Source organism: Lissotriton helveticus, chromosome 4_2 (genome assembly GCF_964261635.1).
Source record: "Lissotriton helveticus chromosome 4_2, aLisHel1.1, whole genome shotgun sequence".
Lineage (NCBI taxonomy): Eukaryota > Metazoa > Chordata > Amphibia > Caudata > Salamandridae > Lissotriton > Lissotriton helveticus.
The window spans coordinates 51,733,584-51,749,126 of NC_136064.1; the positions used below are offsets into that span (position 1 = coordinate 51,733,584).

Consider the following 15,543-nt stretch of genomic DNA (forward strand, 5'->3'; position numbering starts at 1 on the left):
AGATACCCGGTCCAATCCACGAAGAACAGTAGAGTGACTGTGCAGTTCACCATTTGGCAAGTAAGGAAGAAGGCTACGTTGACATCATTCATGCCACACTGAATTCTGCAGTCCCACTCTCACTGCCACCTTGTCTTCCACAACCCTTTTCTAGAACTCACAGCATTTGTCAGACAAGCAAAGAAGACCCCATTTGACATCCATTGTGCCATGCAGAATTCTGCGGTCCGAATGATGCCCTATATGTACCATCTTGAAGTGGTTTGCAAAATAATGCTCTGAGTGACCACAAGTGTGCAGACATCTAAAAAATCCAGGCAGTCATAAGAGCAGCGCTACATCCAAAAACACACTGTTGGAAAGCATGTGGACTGCTCCTCCTATCTCTGAATATGGGAAGTCTTTGGTAAACCTCTGGTACTGCTAAGTACTGCTCTCAGCACAGTTCGCAGAACAGATGTAATAGTTTTCCACCCTCCTGAAGCTGCATGCTTATCAGGGTGCTTTTAATAAAAATGGCAAAGTAACAATGAAGCATAGGTTGATGGAGTATGTCCCAAAAATGCTCACTAAGAGGTTATTCATTCCAGTGGATCACAAATTGAGGTCAATCCTTTCTTTAGGTTTTATTAAGTCATATAACACAATACAATCAACAAGCGGAGGTTGACATCATGAGTTCCACTTTGTACAAAAGTGAGCTGACTCAGTGTTCCTTGAATGAGAAGTAAAGGAGTCCTATTGTACATGATGTATGCACATCGTAGGCCATAATATTAGCCGTCATATAAGAAGACAACAAATATTAGATGTTTAAGCAGTTATATCAGTCAGCTCTAGTATCTTTAGTTATTATTAGTAGTGTCAGGTATTGGCGCCTGGTTGAGCCAAACGTGTTCCCAGATATCTCGACAGTGGGCTTGAGGGTGTTGCAGCTCTGCACGGACCTCCGCTCACTCCCTTGAAATGGCCGTGGTCTTCAACCATTCAACAACCTTGGGTGGAGAGCCTCGCATCCAACTAGAGGCCAGTTGTTTCTTAGCCAACACAAGCAATACCCTCATTAGTGGTCTAGTTGATGTAGCTAAATGTTTTGAGTATCCCAATAGGGCCAGCAGTGGGGTGCATTCTACAGTGGTGTCTACTATCTCTGTTTAATTGTTAAATATGTCTTCCCACTATTGATGGATTAGGCATTCCCATGAGAAGTGGAAAAACCCTATAGGATCGCGGCGGCATCTGAGGCACTGTGCCCTTCTTTCCGGGTCTATTCTATGCAAGTGTTGTGGGGTGCAATACAATCAGTTAAGGAACTGAAAGTAGAGTAGCTTGTGTCTGTATTTGATTGATATGAGTTTAATTTGGGAGCTGCAGTATCTCCATACATCAGCGTTCTATCTCTTGCTCAACATCTACCGTACACTTCTCTAGGTCTCTGTTATCGCTGCTTGTGCAAATGGCCATGTATAATGCGTACCCATTCGGCCTGGGGTTTGGATCAGATAGGTAAGCGGTGGGTAGTCAGGTGGTTCAGTTGGAAAAGTGGGCCTCAGAGCCTTGACTGCATTTTGTAAGTGGATATAGTCGAAGCCAAGTTACTACTGTCTATCGGTGGGTTTAGGGTTAGATTAAAACCTCCTCCCCAGATTATGTTGCTCACCATATGCTGACTGGTGTATACTCATGCTGCCTTACAAAAAAACAGGGTTGGCGGTGTTGGGTGCCTATCAATTGATGAGGGTGATGTGAGTGCCAGTTAATTTCCCTTCTATCTATAAGTATTGCCCCTCAGCCTCCCCGTGTTGGAATGTTAGTTGGAAACTCAATGTGGGTTTGATGAGTATGGCCATGCCTCTAGCATATGTACTGTAGGAAGCACAGTAGGTAGGCTTTTGAATCACACAGATTCAGGTGAGTCTTTGGATGGAATTCAATTGCAATTTTATGTCTTTTCACACATGCCAAAATTTGGTTTTACTTTTTGGGGTTCCCTAGCCCACGTATGTTCCATGTGATTAGTTTGATTTCTCACATGTTAGGTTCGGCATGTGTTTTGCGATAAAGGTTGTGTGATTCCTATGAGTCTTATTGTTTGCAACCATATTAAACTGTCTCCATCTGACCCTTTTAGCAGTGGCGACTTGTGACATTTGAAGGTGGTGGGCTTAAAAGTTCAGGGTGAGTGCCCAGTGGTGAGTGAGCCTAGCGAGTGAGCCTGACTTCCATAAGGGGAGCTCCTGAGGTCCTCTGCACCATTTTTGTAATCACTCTGACAATCCCCGGAGCTCAGCTAACCGAGGTCTATCAGTATTCAGAAAACAGCCATTACAAAGGTTCAATAAAACACTCCAGGCCATCATTAACCAGCATGTACTCCAAGGATAATCATGCACCCCCTCCCTAAGACTGCACATCATCTCATCTGCCCCAGTCTTACATCCTCCATGAACCATCGGCACTCAATTCTGCACCCCACAGAAAACCAGATAAAAAATTGGCACCGCCTATAGAAAGCACAGCACCACGTGCGAAATAGTGTAGAGCAATGAACATGTCATGGCAGGGCGGGTTATGAGTGTGCTCAGGGCAAGTGTACACAGTGGCTGTGAGTGCAAGACATTGTACAACAATGAACATGCCATAATTCTAAGGGCAATATCTCAGTGTGTGCAGGAAACTTCTTAGAGTAGTTGGACAACTAAGAAATAGTGCAGCACTGAATATGGTGTAGAACAAGTATTTACAGGTACGTGGTACACAGAAGATACAAGGGGGGATTTGTTCTACCCATAAATGTGCAATGCCATAGAGACATGAGGTTGATAGTGGCCTTAGTTCTGTCTTTTCTGAATATCTTTTTTGTAAATTGACCAAAATTTGAAAACATAAACTGTTTTTGGGTAAACTAATAAATTGTGGTTTACTTGTACATGAATCAGTGTGTACTCTAATTAGCTCGGAGGCATAGGCAATTATTTCTATTTCATATTAGTGTGGCCCTGCCTACCCTCCTTCCCATTGGGCCCAGCCACCCTTGTTTTTTCTGATTATTTGTGCGGGCAATTGCCCGAGTGGCTTGGGAACGACACTTAAAAGGTGTCCCTTGATTTTTCCCGTGAGCATTAATTGCTGTGCAAGAGTGTCCACTCTTGCTGAGTATGGCAGACAAAGACACGCTGTCCTTCACGGAAAGCCATATTGAAAAACTTATTGCGTCCTCGCCATTCTCTTCGATCACTTTGAGTGCCTCAGCTAAGCAACAAAACGAGGCGGACTAATTAACTAGGCTTCAAAAGAAGCACATTAGAACGGAACTTCACGGCCACTTCCTACTCAGGCATTTAAAAGCAGGCACCATCCCTTGGGGCCTCCAGGTGAAGAACATTCCGGTCATTTTCATAGAGGACACCGAGTACAAGAAAGGGTTCAGTCAAATCAATACTAAATGTAGTAGAGATTTAATGGTGCATACTATTGAAACTGCCCAACGCATTTGCAGCCAGGAAGAAAAGGAGATAGAAGATTTGATTAAAACCATTAATGAGAACCAGACCACGACTGAAGCTAAGGCACTACTGGATAAAATTGATAAGGAAATTGCCACATTTAAGGATTATACTCTGAATACAAAATCAGCGCAGTTTGATAAAGATTCTAAATCCTTCCAGCTAGATTGGGTTTATCCTTTTTTAAAAGAGGATTTCTATACTTCTGGTGAGTCACGAGGGGCCCTAAATACATTCCAGGGTAGATCTAAAAATAGGTTTCTGACCTTTTCAGACACTACTTCTTCTGATTCTTCCGCAGACTCTAGGCAGTCTAACTTCAATAAACGAGGCGCTACTGGAGGGCCGGCTCCTTTTTTGTCCAGGGGCGGCCAAACGCGACCTCGCTTCAAGCAACCATGGCAAATGCGAACTCGCAACAAAAATTACAACAACATTTGAATTTGTCCACTATAGTAAATCTCTCTAATAAGGAATTATCTAGGGATGAGGAAATGCTTCTTAACCTGGGCCTCAAATTTGTCCCCGCTAAAAGAACTGATTTTACGAAACTAAAATTGGAAGCACTTGACTTCTGCCGCAAGGTAAGGTTAAAAACTTATTTCGCAGGAGCCGAAATGACGTCATTACAGAAAAACCACTGGACTCAGAGTGAAGTCACGGTTTACTCCAACTTCAAACATCCCAAAACAGATCATTGCTTTTGAGCAAGCTGTACTGTCTTCCCTGACTAAACTTGAGAAGAAAAATAGTTTTGTCAAAAACAACATTAGCAAAGGTATACAAAAAGCTATTGGTGATCTGAAATCTGACACTTCAATAGTCATAAAACAAGCCGATAAGGGCGGGGCAGTGGTCCTTTGGCCACGCCCGATGTATCTTGCTGAAGGCCTAGTACATGTGAACAATAGGGATTGGTACAGACCGTCAAAAGAAGATCCCGTCCATGCAATTCAGGACAAAATATCCAGAATTACAAAGGAAGGTTTGGACAAAGGTTTTTTAGGGTCCAAAGAGCATGAATTTTTGAATAAAAAAATGCCGAGAACTCCTATTCTCTACTTCTTGCCGAAGATTCATAAGAACGAAAAGGCACCCCCTGGTAGACCCATTGTTTCGGGTTGCGATTCGGTGCTTGAACCAATATCGAAATATATCGATTTCTTTTTAAAACCATGTATAGCACAAGTCCGATCGCATCTCAGTGATACAACAGCCTTCATCAAACAGATCGAGGGGCACACATTCAATGATCAGACAGAGCTGATGGTGACATTGGATGTTGCCTCGCTCTATACCCAAATACCGCAGGATGAAGCTTTAGAGGTCATTGAACTCTACTTAGAACAAAGGGCGAGACCCCATCGGGTGCCGACCAACTTCATTGTGGCATTGGCTGAGATTACTCTTCGTAGCAACTATTTTAAATTTGAGAATAACTTTTTTGTTCAAATCAAAGGGACAGCCATGGGTTGTCCCTATGCACCGGAGCTGGCAGTGCTCTATATGGCACAATACGAGGAGAGATTTGTCTTGAATGGCAACCCTTTCTCGGGCCATATCATTCAGTGGCTGAGATATATCGATGACGTCTGGCTCCTGTGGCAGGGGAGCCAGGCGGAACTCGAGCAGTTCCATCTGTGGCTGAACTCTAGGCACCCAGACATTCAATTCACGCTGAACCACAGTCCAAAAGAAATGACTTTCCTTGACGTCACTGTAGGCACCAGCGAAGCTAAGTTGACAGCCTCCTTGCATAAGAAGGAAACTGACCGGAATACAATTCTGCACTACACTAGTTCGCATCCTCAATCACTAAAAAACAACTTGCCCTACGGGCAATTATTGAGGATTAGGCGAAATTGTACCAATTTATGCGATTTTGACTGCCACGCCGCAAGATTCTGCAGAGAGATGGCAGAGAGATAATACCCAAAAAAACTGTTGAAACATTCGAAAAACAGGGCCAAATTCACTCCAAGAGAGACATTATTCAAAAAGAAAGAAAAGAAAGATTTGGAACAATTGGTTTGCGTGACAACATTTGGCCAACACACAAACCAATTTAAGAATATAATTCGGAAGAATTGGCATCTGCTTGAGACTTTGGAGCACCCCCTCTCTAAACCCATCTTCGCTATGCGCAAGAATAGAAGCATAGGGCAACAATTGATTAAAGCGGACAGTCATATCCCAGTACCCAAGAGTGATCTTGTCGCACAGTGGAAGCTGAAACCAATATGCGGGCACCACAAATGTGGCAACTGCGTGTCGTGTTCCAGTACGCTAGAAGGTGACACATTCACGAATAATGGCATCAGATGGAAGCATGAATGCTTCACTAATTGCAAGACTCGCAATGTCGTCTATGCGGTGGTTTGCCCTTGCAACAGAGTATATATAGGCAAAACAAACCAGCCCATTAATGCTCGGATCACCCAGCACCGATCCAGTCTCAAGAAAAAAGTCTTGACCGCCCCTATGGTGGAACATTTCATCAGTAACGGCCATTCTGAGAATGACTTTAAATGGACCACATTGGCATGGATTGACCCCAAACATTTTCAAGACGTGCACGCAATGTTGTTGCGCAAGGAGGCGTATTTAATCCTCAAGTTTGATAGCGTCAATAAGGGTCTGAATAGTCTGAGCGAAATAAACAGGGCATAAACAACCTCCCCGTTTTCTCAAAAAACTCCATGTCCCAGAATGCATCAGAAATTTTCTTAAAAACAATCGCCTTGTTTCTGAAACTACAGGTCCCAGAAAGCACCATAACCTGTTTGCAATTCTGATTGGCCCCTTACGAATCACATGATCCGGATTTTCCAAACCGGCGACTGCCAGGGATATTCACATCCCTTTGTCTGTCGGTCTGGAGCAAGCACATTGAGCGGAGGTTTATGAATATTTGCGGTAAGCTTGGAACCTGCCGGTAATTGGAACTGCTACCAGTGTAGATTGAAAACATACAGGACAGCGCACTAACGCGCTAATATGTTACCTTTTTTACCTCCATAGATTAACTAAACGACTTACTGTTTGGAAACACACGGTTTCAGAATTAGAACCCCTTTTGCGGCCACCGCGGATCGGTGTCCAAGTAAGTGAATTATTTTTGGAGATGATCATTAGCGGTGCACCAGTGTGTCACCGAATGAGCAGTTTATTAAATCGCGCCTTGTCTACTTGTTTTCAGAAATTAAATGAGCTGAATTTCAAGTGTTTAAAGACACCGCACAGTTTGGCAAAAATTCCACGTAGAACGCAGGTAACTAATCTCAGCCCAACATCCATGTGTAAATAGGGTCTCTTTTCCCACCCCGCTGGACTTGACTTACTCCTTACTCTGTTGCAGCGTAAACCATACAGCCTAGACGACATTCCCATATAAACAGGAGTGACTGTGGGCAGAATTAATACAAGGTACGCTTTATTCCTGTCATTCGCGTTGTTCTGAGAGTAGTGGCTAGAGGTCCCACTTTTTAGTAAACACTCTGTTTTGTTCTTCTTTTCTTAAACAGTTCCCATGGACTAGATTTATACTGCCCTGACGAGAATCCTGCAAGTCTCTAATCAGGATTCGAAACGCGTCGGCACCCCCCTTTTTTCACGTTCACTGGCCAGTTGGCCAATGTTATTGATGCAGAAATGGGCAATGTTCCTGACATTTAATTGATTGTTTCATGTTCAGGTCGTGGGAGTTGAATTTGTTTTGAAAACACCCTTTACTTCTTCCTTCTCATTTATAATTGTTGATAAAAGCTCTTTATCATTTACAAATGTGTAAGGTCATGTGGTCCATGCTCTATAAATGTATTCATGGTGATATTTATTTATGGTAAAAAGTTTCCTTTTTGTTAAAATGTCTAATACATGTTTGTTTCACTGTATATATGTATAAACTGTTTGAAATTGTATATGGCTAAGACATGAGGTTGATAGTGGCCTTAGTTCTGTCTTTTCTGAATATCTTTTTTGTAAATTGACCAAAATTTGAAAACATAAACTGTTTTTGGGTAAACTAATAAATTGTGGTTTACTTGTACATGAATCAGTGTGTACTCTAATTAGCTCGGAGGCATAGGCAATTATTTCTATTTCATATTAGTGTGGCCCTGCCTACCCTCCTTCCCATTGGGCCCAGCCACCCTTGTTTTTTCTGATGCCATAGAGCAGCATAAGAAGGGTGAGGGACCCTGCACACAGTTGATGGGTGTGTCAGAACTGTACAGGACTGAGTATAACTCGCTATATTACTTCCCATCTCACAACCTCCGCACATAACACCTACACTATCAATGTCATCAAGAGCATCAAACACACTGCATGTACTCCTACCAAACACCTCGAAAACCACCCACACAGTACTGCCTACTGTTCTCAGTAGTTAAGCTGTTCGTCGCAGAAACCCCACACACCTCCTTCCCTACACCGTAACCTATCATTTCAACTCTTCAAAAAAAACACATAGATAAATAAACCCTTAGGACCAACACAGACAGAGCACCCAGTCTTTCACAATAACCCTACACGGCATCCCGGTTATCCCAACGCAATCTGTTACAAAAAGCATATGTTATGACAGCTGCAAACCCAATCCCACACAGCCCCTCTCAGCACACCACCTCCACAGTCGCGGCATTACGGGCGGGTGGGGTGTGGAAATGGGGTCGTCGCTTCCCGGAGGGGATGGGGGGAGGCGGGAGGGGTTTAAGGGAAAAAATATATAAAATAAAAGTAAAACTTACAGTCCCGAGACTCCTGACTCCGGCCGTCCTGCGTTTTGAATTCCTCTGGGCTCGTCATCAGGAAGGCTGCAGGCAGCATCCCTCCCCCCACCGCAGCGTTGTGATGGGTGAGGCTGTGCCCCACCCAGGTCATTTTCTCTATGTATGCTGCAGCATACATAGAGAACAGGGAGAGTGGGTGGTGTTGTTCGAGGGCAGGGGGGAGTGGCTTGTCCATTGTTGTTCATACTGGCTGTTTGGGCAGCCTGAGGCCGCCCAAATAGTCAGTATGAACAACAGTGGGCAAGCCATTCCCCCCTGCCCTCGAGTAGGCCCCCCACCCCAACCAGGAACTTCTGCTTTCTCGCAGTGTGAAAAGGCAGAAACAAATGGTAGTTATTACCATTTATGTTTCTGTCTTCTCGCACTGCGAGAAAGCAGGGGGGCGGCACCCAAATGCCCCTATACAGGAGCCGCTACTGCCTTTTAGTCTGAAAAGCATAGTTGTGTGGGGTGGCAGTTCCCATTCTGTGACTATTGGATACCTCATCCAATCCAAGTAGAACAGTAGTTGACTGTGCGATTCTCAGTTGGCTGGTGAATATGTGCGAGGGATATCTGGAGGTGGTATTCTAAGTAGGAACTGAAGTGGAGGAGATATGTCATGTGATAATATTGTCCTTTGCATCTTGTCTGGAGCGTTGGTTTGTAGTGTAGTTCCTATCATCCCAATAGGCTCTGCGCATTGGAATAATACCTTCAATAGTATAGGCCTAGACCAGACGTTAACTAGGTCTACTACTGTCGATATTAGACTTAAAGTTTTGGGTTTGCCAGCTAGCTCAGAGTTCACTAGAAACTTTCTCGAATAGGCAAGGAGGAGTTGAACCTCCCTGGATAGACAAGAAGGGATTTAGTTTCTGACAACCATAGAACATGATAACTTTGCTCTCCCCTAATCAAGAGTGTATCTCTAGAGTCGTGTGAAAACAAAAGACGACTTATTTTACTCAGTCAGTACGTGCATTCTTAGTCTCACCAGATTGTAGAGAAAAGGAAGAGACGGGCGTGTTCAATAAAAGATGTTATTTATTGATAAGTCTCTTTTCTCATACAAGAGAAATGGATCGATATTATAGCAATACTTATGGTTAAGTAAAGTGCATACATTAAAAGCAGAAGTATAAAATAATACTGTAAAACATTTATATGGTTTCTAAGCCATATGAAGGTTTAAAATGAGTAAAATAGATATATACATATATATTTGACTAATCGTACTCAACTGGTGTTTCTAACTACGCCTACCCCGTGTACCTGACCTAAGCCTAATACGTGGGCGGGAATAGAAAGTTACAGTTTAAGTTAAGTTTGTTTTGCCAAGTGACTGACTAAAGAATTCTCTGCGAGGGGTTATTCAGTTCTGTACCTGGAATCTAGGATGAATGAGGGATGGTATCTCTCGTCTCTGGTCTTGATATTCCAGGCTGCCTGCGAGGGCTACCCGGAAGCGCCGGAGCTGGATTTCTCGGCAGGAGAAAGCAGCGTGTCGTTCTCAGCGCGTCAGGAAGGCGGGGCTGCGCCAGCGGGGTCTGCTCTGCTCTGGGCTTCGGCAAGTCTGGCTGCTCCGATCTCGTCACCACCGCGTGTGTTTGCATAGGGCAATATCGGTAATATTTATACCTTTAAGGTGCCGAGATTGACGTAAGGATGGACATAGATACGTCAATAAGGATGTCATACGACTTGGTCGTTAGCACATTCTTTTGCTGAAGTTCTCGATGAAATCAAAACAATGGCCGCAGGGTTTTTCCCAGGTTGTCATAGGTTTGATTTGTTTTGAGAACTCCGTATGCCTTATCAGGGGCTGGAGGAATATCGCTTGTCTAATTAGATGGCAAGCGTTATGACCTAATCAGATAACACGTTCCTGTGCCGTAGTGTGGCTTTTTCAGATAACGGTTCCTGCATCATGGGGGTTTTCAGCATCATGGGCTGGCTGCTAGTTAACTTGTTAACCAGAATAGGGTCAGGAATAGGGGGATCGATACAGAACCTATAGGAATACATCACACCCACTCCACGCTAACTATGGACATATTTACGAATCTATGCATAGTAAAACATACTGTAGAGTATAGTGTATACCTTACCACCCCAAAATACATAATGCATTTTGAAATTATCAAATATACGGAAAAAACAGTCACATGTAATATATGCACTCAAGCTGTAGAATAATGCTAAAGTAATCACGCATATGTATACATTATTGCTAATTGGTATATGAGAATTTACACATGAAATGGCTCTTCATACAGAAAAAAGGTTCGAGACCAATTCATCACAGAATAAAATAATTATGAACATACCAGCGGGCAACTAATGTCTATAAAGTATCTAAAAATAGAAATTTTAGTTCTCTAAGAATAGTTCTTACTTTAAGCAGAAGATAAGTGTCCCGAAAAAATCGTAAAAATATTTTTGGGGCTGCTGAAAAAATTGCTGTCCGTGAACTGGAGGGAAAATTGTTCATGGTATTCTGTTATTAAAGTTGAAGGCCAAATTCAGGGAACGCCGTGTGCGAGCTTGCTCAAAAGTCTCTATTTCTGTTCTGGTGAGAACATCATATCATTTAGACTGTCGAAAAAGCTGTCAACAGCTTCCTGGGAGAGTTCCACTAACTCGGAAAAAGGGGTAACCATGCATTCGTTCGCATGATTGTCTCCACTGGCGTTTTGATTTGGATTGATGACAGAAGGTCGTACCTGATCGATGCTGCTTTCATCTTGAACTTCACTACCCCTTAATCGTGATGGTGAAGCTTCCACGAATACCGTCATCAGGATTGGTAGCCGTTGAGGGCAGCACAAAGCATGAGCCTTTATTGGACTCAACAATGTTTCTGCATCCATCGGCGCATCCGATTGTAGCGTCAGACAGGTGTCTAACACGCATTCTTCTCCGGATAGCAGGAACCTTAATACAGGTAAAACACATCGATGCCACATTGGTCGAAATGATAGAAACCAAGTCATGTTCAGGTCTCTAAGCCGGGATAGTCCCAGGATTTTTGATATCCGGTCCCGGTATCCAATGGCTCGATTGTTTCTTCCCTTGTCGCAGGTGTTTTGTCTGTGACATGGTTTGCCATAACGAAATATTAGGACCAAGAATAGGATTCCTGCAATTAGTCCCAAAATGAGGGGAAGTCCGCCAAAAATCGAATGGACGAAATCTGGAAAAATACCCAGTATGGCTTTGAATGGTGTTAATGCCATCGAAAATACTGTCTTAAATACTTGTGAGACTCCACTGGTATCAGAAATATTTAAGATTTCATTCAGGATTTCTGCGAAATGTATGGGGGAATTAGTTGATAACAAAGAGTGGATCTCTGCAGTCGTCCTTGCGACTAGGAGATCATACGTTTCTTTTGATGACGTGAGCCTGGTCGGCGTCTGAAGAAGCACTGTTTTCATTCTGCTCAAAGTATCTATTCGAATAGAAGTAATTTTCAAGTTGGGCCATGCCCTTGCCTCCCTGTCTGGAAAGGAGCTGGGGAACAATAAGCGTCCACAGCACTTGACCTTCGCAGTCGTAGTTACGAGATAAGGAGTCCCGGGCATAAGACTACAACATCTGCGATCTACAATTAGAATGTAACTCCCATTGTAGAGTCTTTGAAAGAATGGTTCTATCTCTGTTGCAGGTGCGCCTAGCTGGTGACATGAAAGGTTATTTGAGTTCCCTTCACAGGCTCCATGCAAACTAATTCCGTTACACAGAAGTGTACCGCTTAGTGACATCGCACAATTATTGCCACTAAGAAACACTTTCTGTCCTTTATTACTGACACATGCATGTGATTAGGGCAAGTTCCATGTTGTTTTAATGTACCCTTTTCCTAATTTTTCGTACATGCCAGCCTGTATATATTTTTGGCAGTATTGAAACCTGAAGGTTGATATTGGAATATTAATTATCCCATGTATTATCCATTCACTGACAGGTCGTTCTGACATTGTCACTGGTAATCTTTCGAGTTTCTCAATGCTCAGGATTGTATAATCAGCTCCCTTTTGTGCCATACTGATTTGTTTATCAGTAAGGTTAAAGATATTGAATAGTGACGTTGTGTTGATTAAACGCCAAGGCACATAGCCTGAACGCAGATTTTGTAACGTCCAGCCAAGCTGTACAATAGAACGCAATTGAGACTGACCGTGTTGTAACAACAGTAAGTCTTGCGATATTATGTCGATTGCTGAAGACACAATGCTGTCCAAAGAAAAAATTCTGGAGGACAGAGTCATTAACCCATTGTCCACTACAGAAAGTGATTTTTCCAAATTAATACGGTCAATTTCCCGTATTCTTTCTGCTGTCTCAATTTGAGTCACCTTCCAGGCCTCGTTGTATGCTGCATATACAGAGGCTGCTATGAAACGTTTTTGACGCTGTTTGCGCGGTCCCATAATCAAATCACGCAAGTCAGCACATCAGTAAGTAAAGTTAGGTGTTGCTTAATTTCTGCCAGTGTGGAAGTTTGTAGCCATTGAAGACATAATTTGCCCACACTGTAGGTGGTTATTATCCCTGGGTGTTGTCTTTGGGAATATCTAGGGTCTGGCCTGTTCAATTTGAACCCCTGTGTTTTGTTCAGGAATCTGTCTTGACAGTTATTAGTATCTGTGGGCCAGATCAACCACTGTTTCCAATCTGGATGTGTTCTGTTTTGGTTTAATACATAGTTTACGTCTATTTCATCATCTGTAGAGTTATTGTTGTACATTGTTGGTTTTGGAATAGACGGTTTATTTAAGTCTTTGATTTTTGCTAGGCCAAGACAGGTAGTTTGTTGAACAGTGTCATTCAAAAATATAATTTGTTCTGGGATCATGCAGGCTCTAAACAAAGATTCTATACCCTGTACTTGCCATTCTTTTGTACCCCAAACACTTTTTACTTCAACATTTTTGTCCCAATAATCAAAACCAAAAGTATTCATGTGTTCAAAAAATGAGTCTGAATATATCAATTTCGTGTTTGTTATCATGGTCTTTGTCCCTGTCTTATTTGACAATTTGAAATAAAATGTTTCAGCATTACTTGTGTTAAAACCTGAAAAATATGGATATTTGTCATAAAAGGTTCTTGAGCTTCCTTTTGGAGGGGTTGCACAATGTTCCCATTGATTATAATTTAAAACATTTCTAGGTTGTGCAGATTTATGTAGAAAATGGTTACAATAGTGGTTATAACAGTACATACTATCATAATTTGTAGAACCCTGCAAATAATCATGTTTGGTAAATTTAGCAGACATTACTAAGTCAGACATCATATTATTTATACTTTCGAAGTCCCAATCATCAGCAAATGAGCTTGGTTTTACAAAGTCACTCAATGAGATCTTAATTTGGTGTGGATATTTCAGGATTTCAACCGGACCATAAATTTCGTAGTCAGTGTTGTCCCATGCTACCCCACCCGGTATAGGATTGGCTGTGAAGTTGACTGAAGAAAGTTCTCTTTTCTCGACGTGTGAAGATGTGTGTGGTTTGAGGATCAAGTTGATTTTCTGACTTGCTGTGTCCATTTTGGCATATTTTCCCTCAATGAAGCGTCCCAAAGTTAGTACCATGATGAGCCAAAGTGTGAGGATAGATGCACCAAAACCCACCCAAAATTCGATCCATGGAGAAATTAGATATGTTTCTTTCAGTTGTTTCCAAAGTTCTTTAGCTTTATCTTTAAAGGTTTTTGTTGATGGCTGTGTTTTTGATTCACTTAGGTCTTCAGAGTAATCATCGAAGTTTATGAAGTAGCCGGATGCAGTTCTGTCAATTGTTCCAATGGCTTCAGGATTATTGTTTCTTGCATAGTCGTTTGTTACTTCATTGTACGTTGGTGTGTCTCTGCTAAATGTTTTCATTTGGGTTTTCAGAGGTTTAAGTTCCATTGCATTGTTGCATAGTCCTTGTTGTTCTTGTGTAGGCGTTTCGAATGTGATTAGCCTCTTAGTTTGGACCTCTGTGTTTGTAGCAAATCTTGGTGTTCTACTACTTATCGGGAGTCCACTTGGCCTACTATTTGTTATCGGCCACATGATTGTGGTTTTACCAGGTCGATTGATACAACTCGGTTCTCCTTTTTACCAGCAAGGGGCGGTAGTACAACTGATCTTGTCCCGTTGATAGACAAGACAGGAACTGCTTTTCTGTAAGAAGGCCCAAATTCCTTCTTTACCGCGATCTTTTCTCTGACTAGATCCCCGACTTTTGGAATCCAGACAGGTCTTGCTGGGACAGGTGGTGGTTCTTCAGTGGTTGTTGGCTGTTGTTTCAACTTTATGTTGCTCAGGTCTTTTCTTGTTTCGTTTAAGTCCTGTAAAATAGCCAAACGATCTTTGATATCAAAGCTTTTTTCCTTCACCACTGAAGTTTGACTGTCGAGGTCTAAGACTAACATCCTAGTTCCAAATAATAATTCGTACGGACTGAATCCCTTCAGAGAATTTCTTGGCAGGTTATTTAGACTACGTTGGACACTTATTAGATGTTTGACCCACCCAGCTCCCGAACCTAATATCCTTTCCGTTATAGATTGCTTTCTGTCTTGGTTTTTTCTTTACACCATCCCGTATCCCTCAGGAAGGAAGTGAGAAGAATCCCGCTATGCTATGCTCATTTGGCCATGTTTCCCCTCAGGCTTAAAAGCTAAAGTGAAAACATCGTTCAAACGTAGCATGCTCCTAGCGTATATGCCATTTAGACTCGCTAATCTTTGTATAACAGTCCAGACGTCAGCCGAGTGCTGGGGATCTACATTATAAGTGGAAACTAGCCTGTATATGTTAATCGGACGCTTTGCTTTTTACTGTTGATTCTTTCTGGAGTGAAACGACACGGTATCACACCGTTTCTCTCACCACTGCGATTTCTGTTACAGTTTGGGCAGTTCTTTACAAACATGGTATGATGCAGGCTCATGCCTGGCCACCAGTACCTTGATTGTAATTCTTCCAGAGAATCTTTTAGTTTGAGGTGTCTGAGACCCTCGCCCATATGTGCGTCTGCAATTAACAAGGTTCTCCTGTCCATGTTTGGAATTACTCTATCCCCCACTCCAGGGATTCGAGCAAAAGGGACGGAGTTTGCATCGATTATGTATGTATAATTGAGTGGATAGTTGATCGGTAGTGCTGAGCAGTCGCCTTTTGATTACGTTTTCACCGCCAGCACTGTTTCACCGTCAATATACTTCACTGTACGCTTTTTTCGAGCTACGGAAGCCGATTTAGT

General features: G+C 42.5%; 1 protein-coding gene across 1 annotated transcript in view; it reads left to right on the top strand.

Moving 5' to 3' along the window:
- The window catches only part of LOC144752034 (G-protein coupled receptor 83-like), a 638,927-nt gene that overhangs the window by 198,577 nt on the left and 424,807 nt on the right, over positions 1 to 15,543 (top strand). The window lies entirely within an intron of this gene.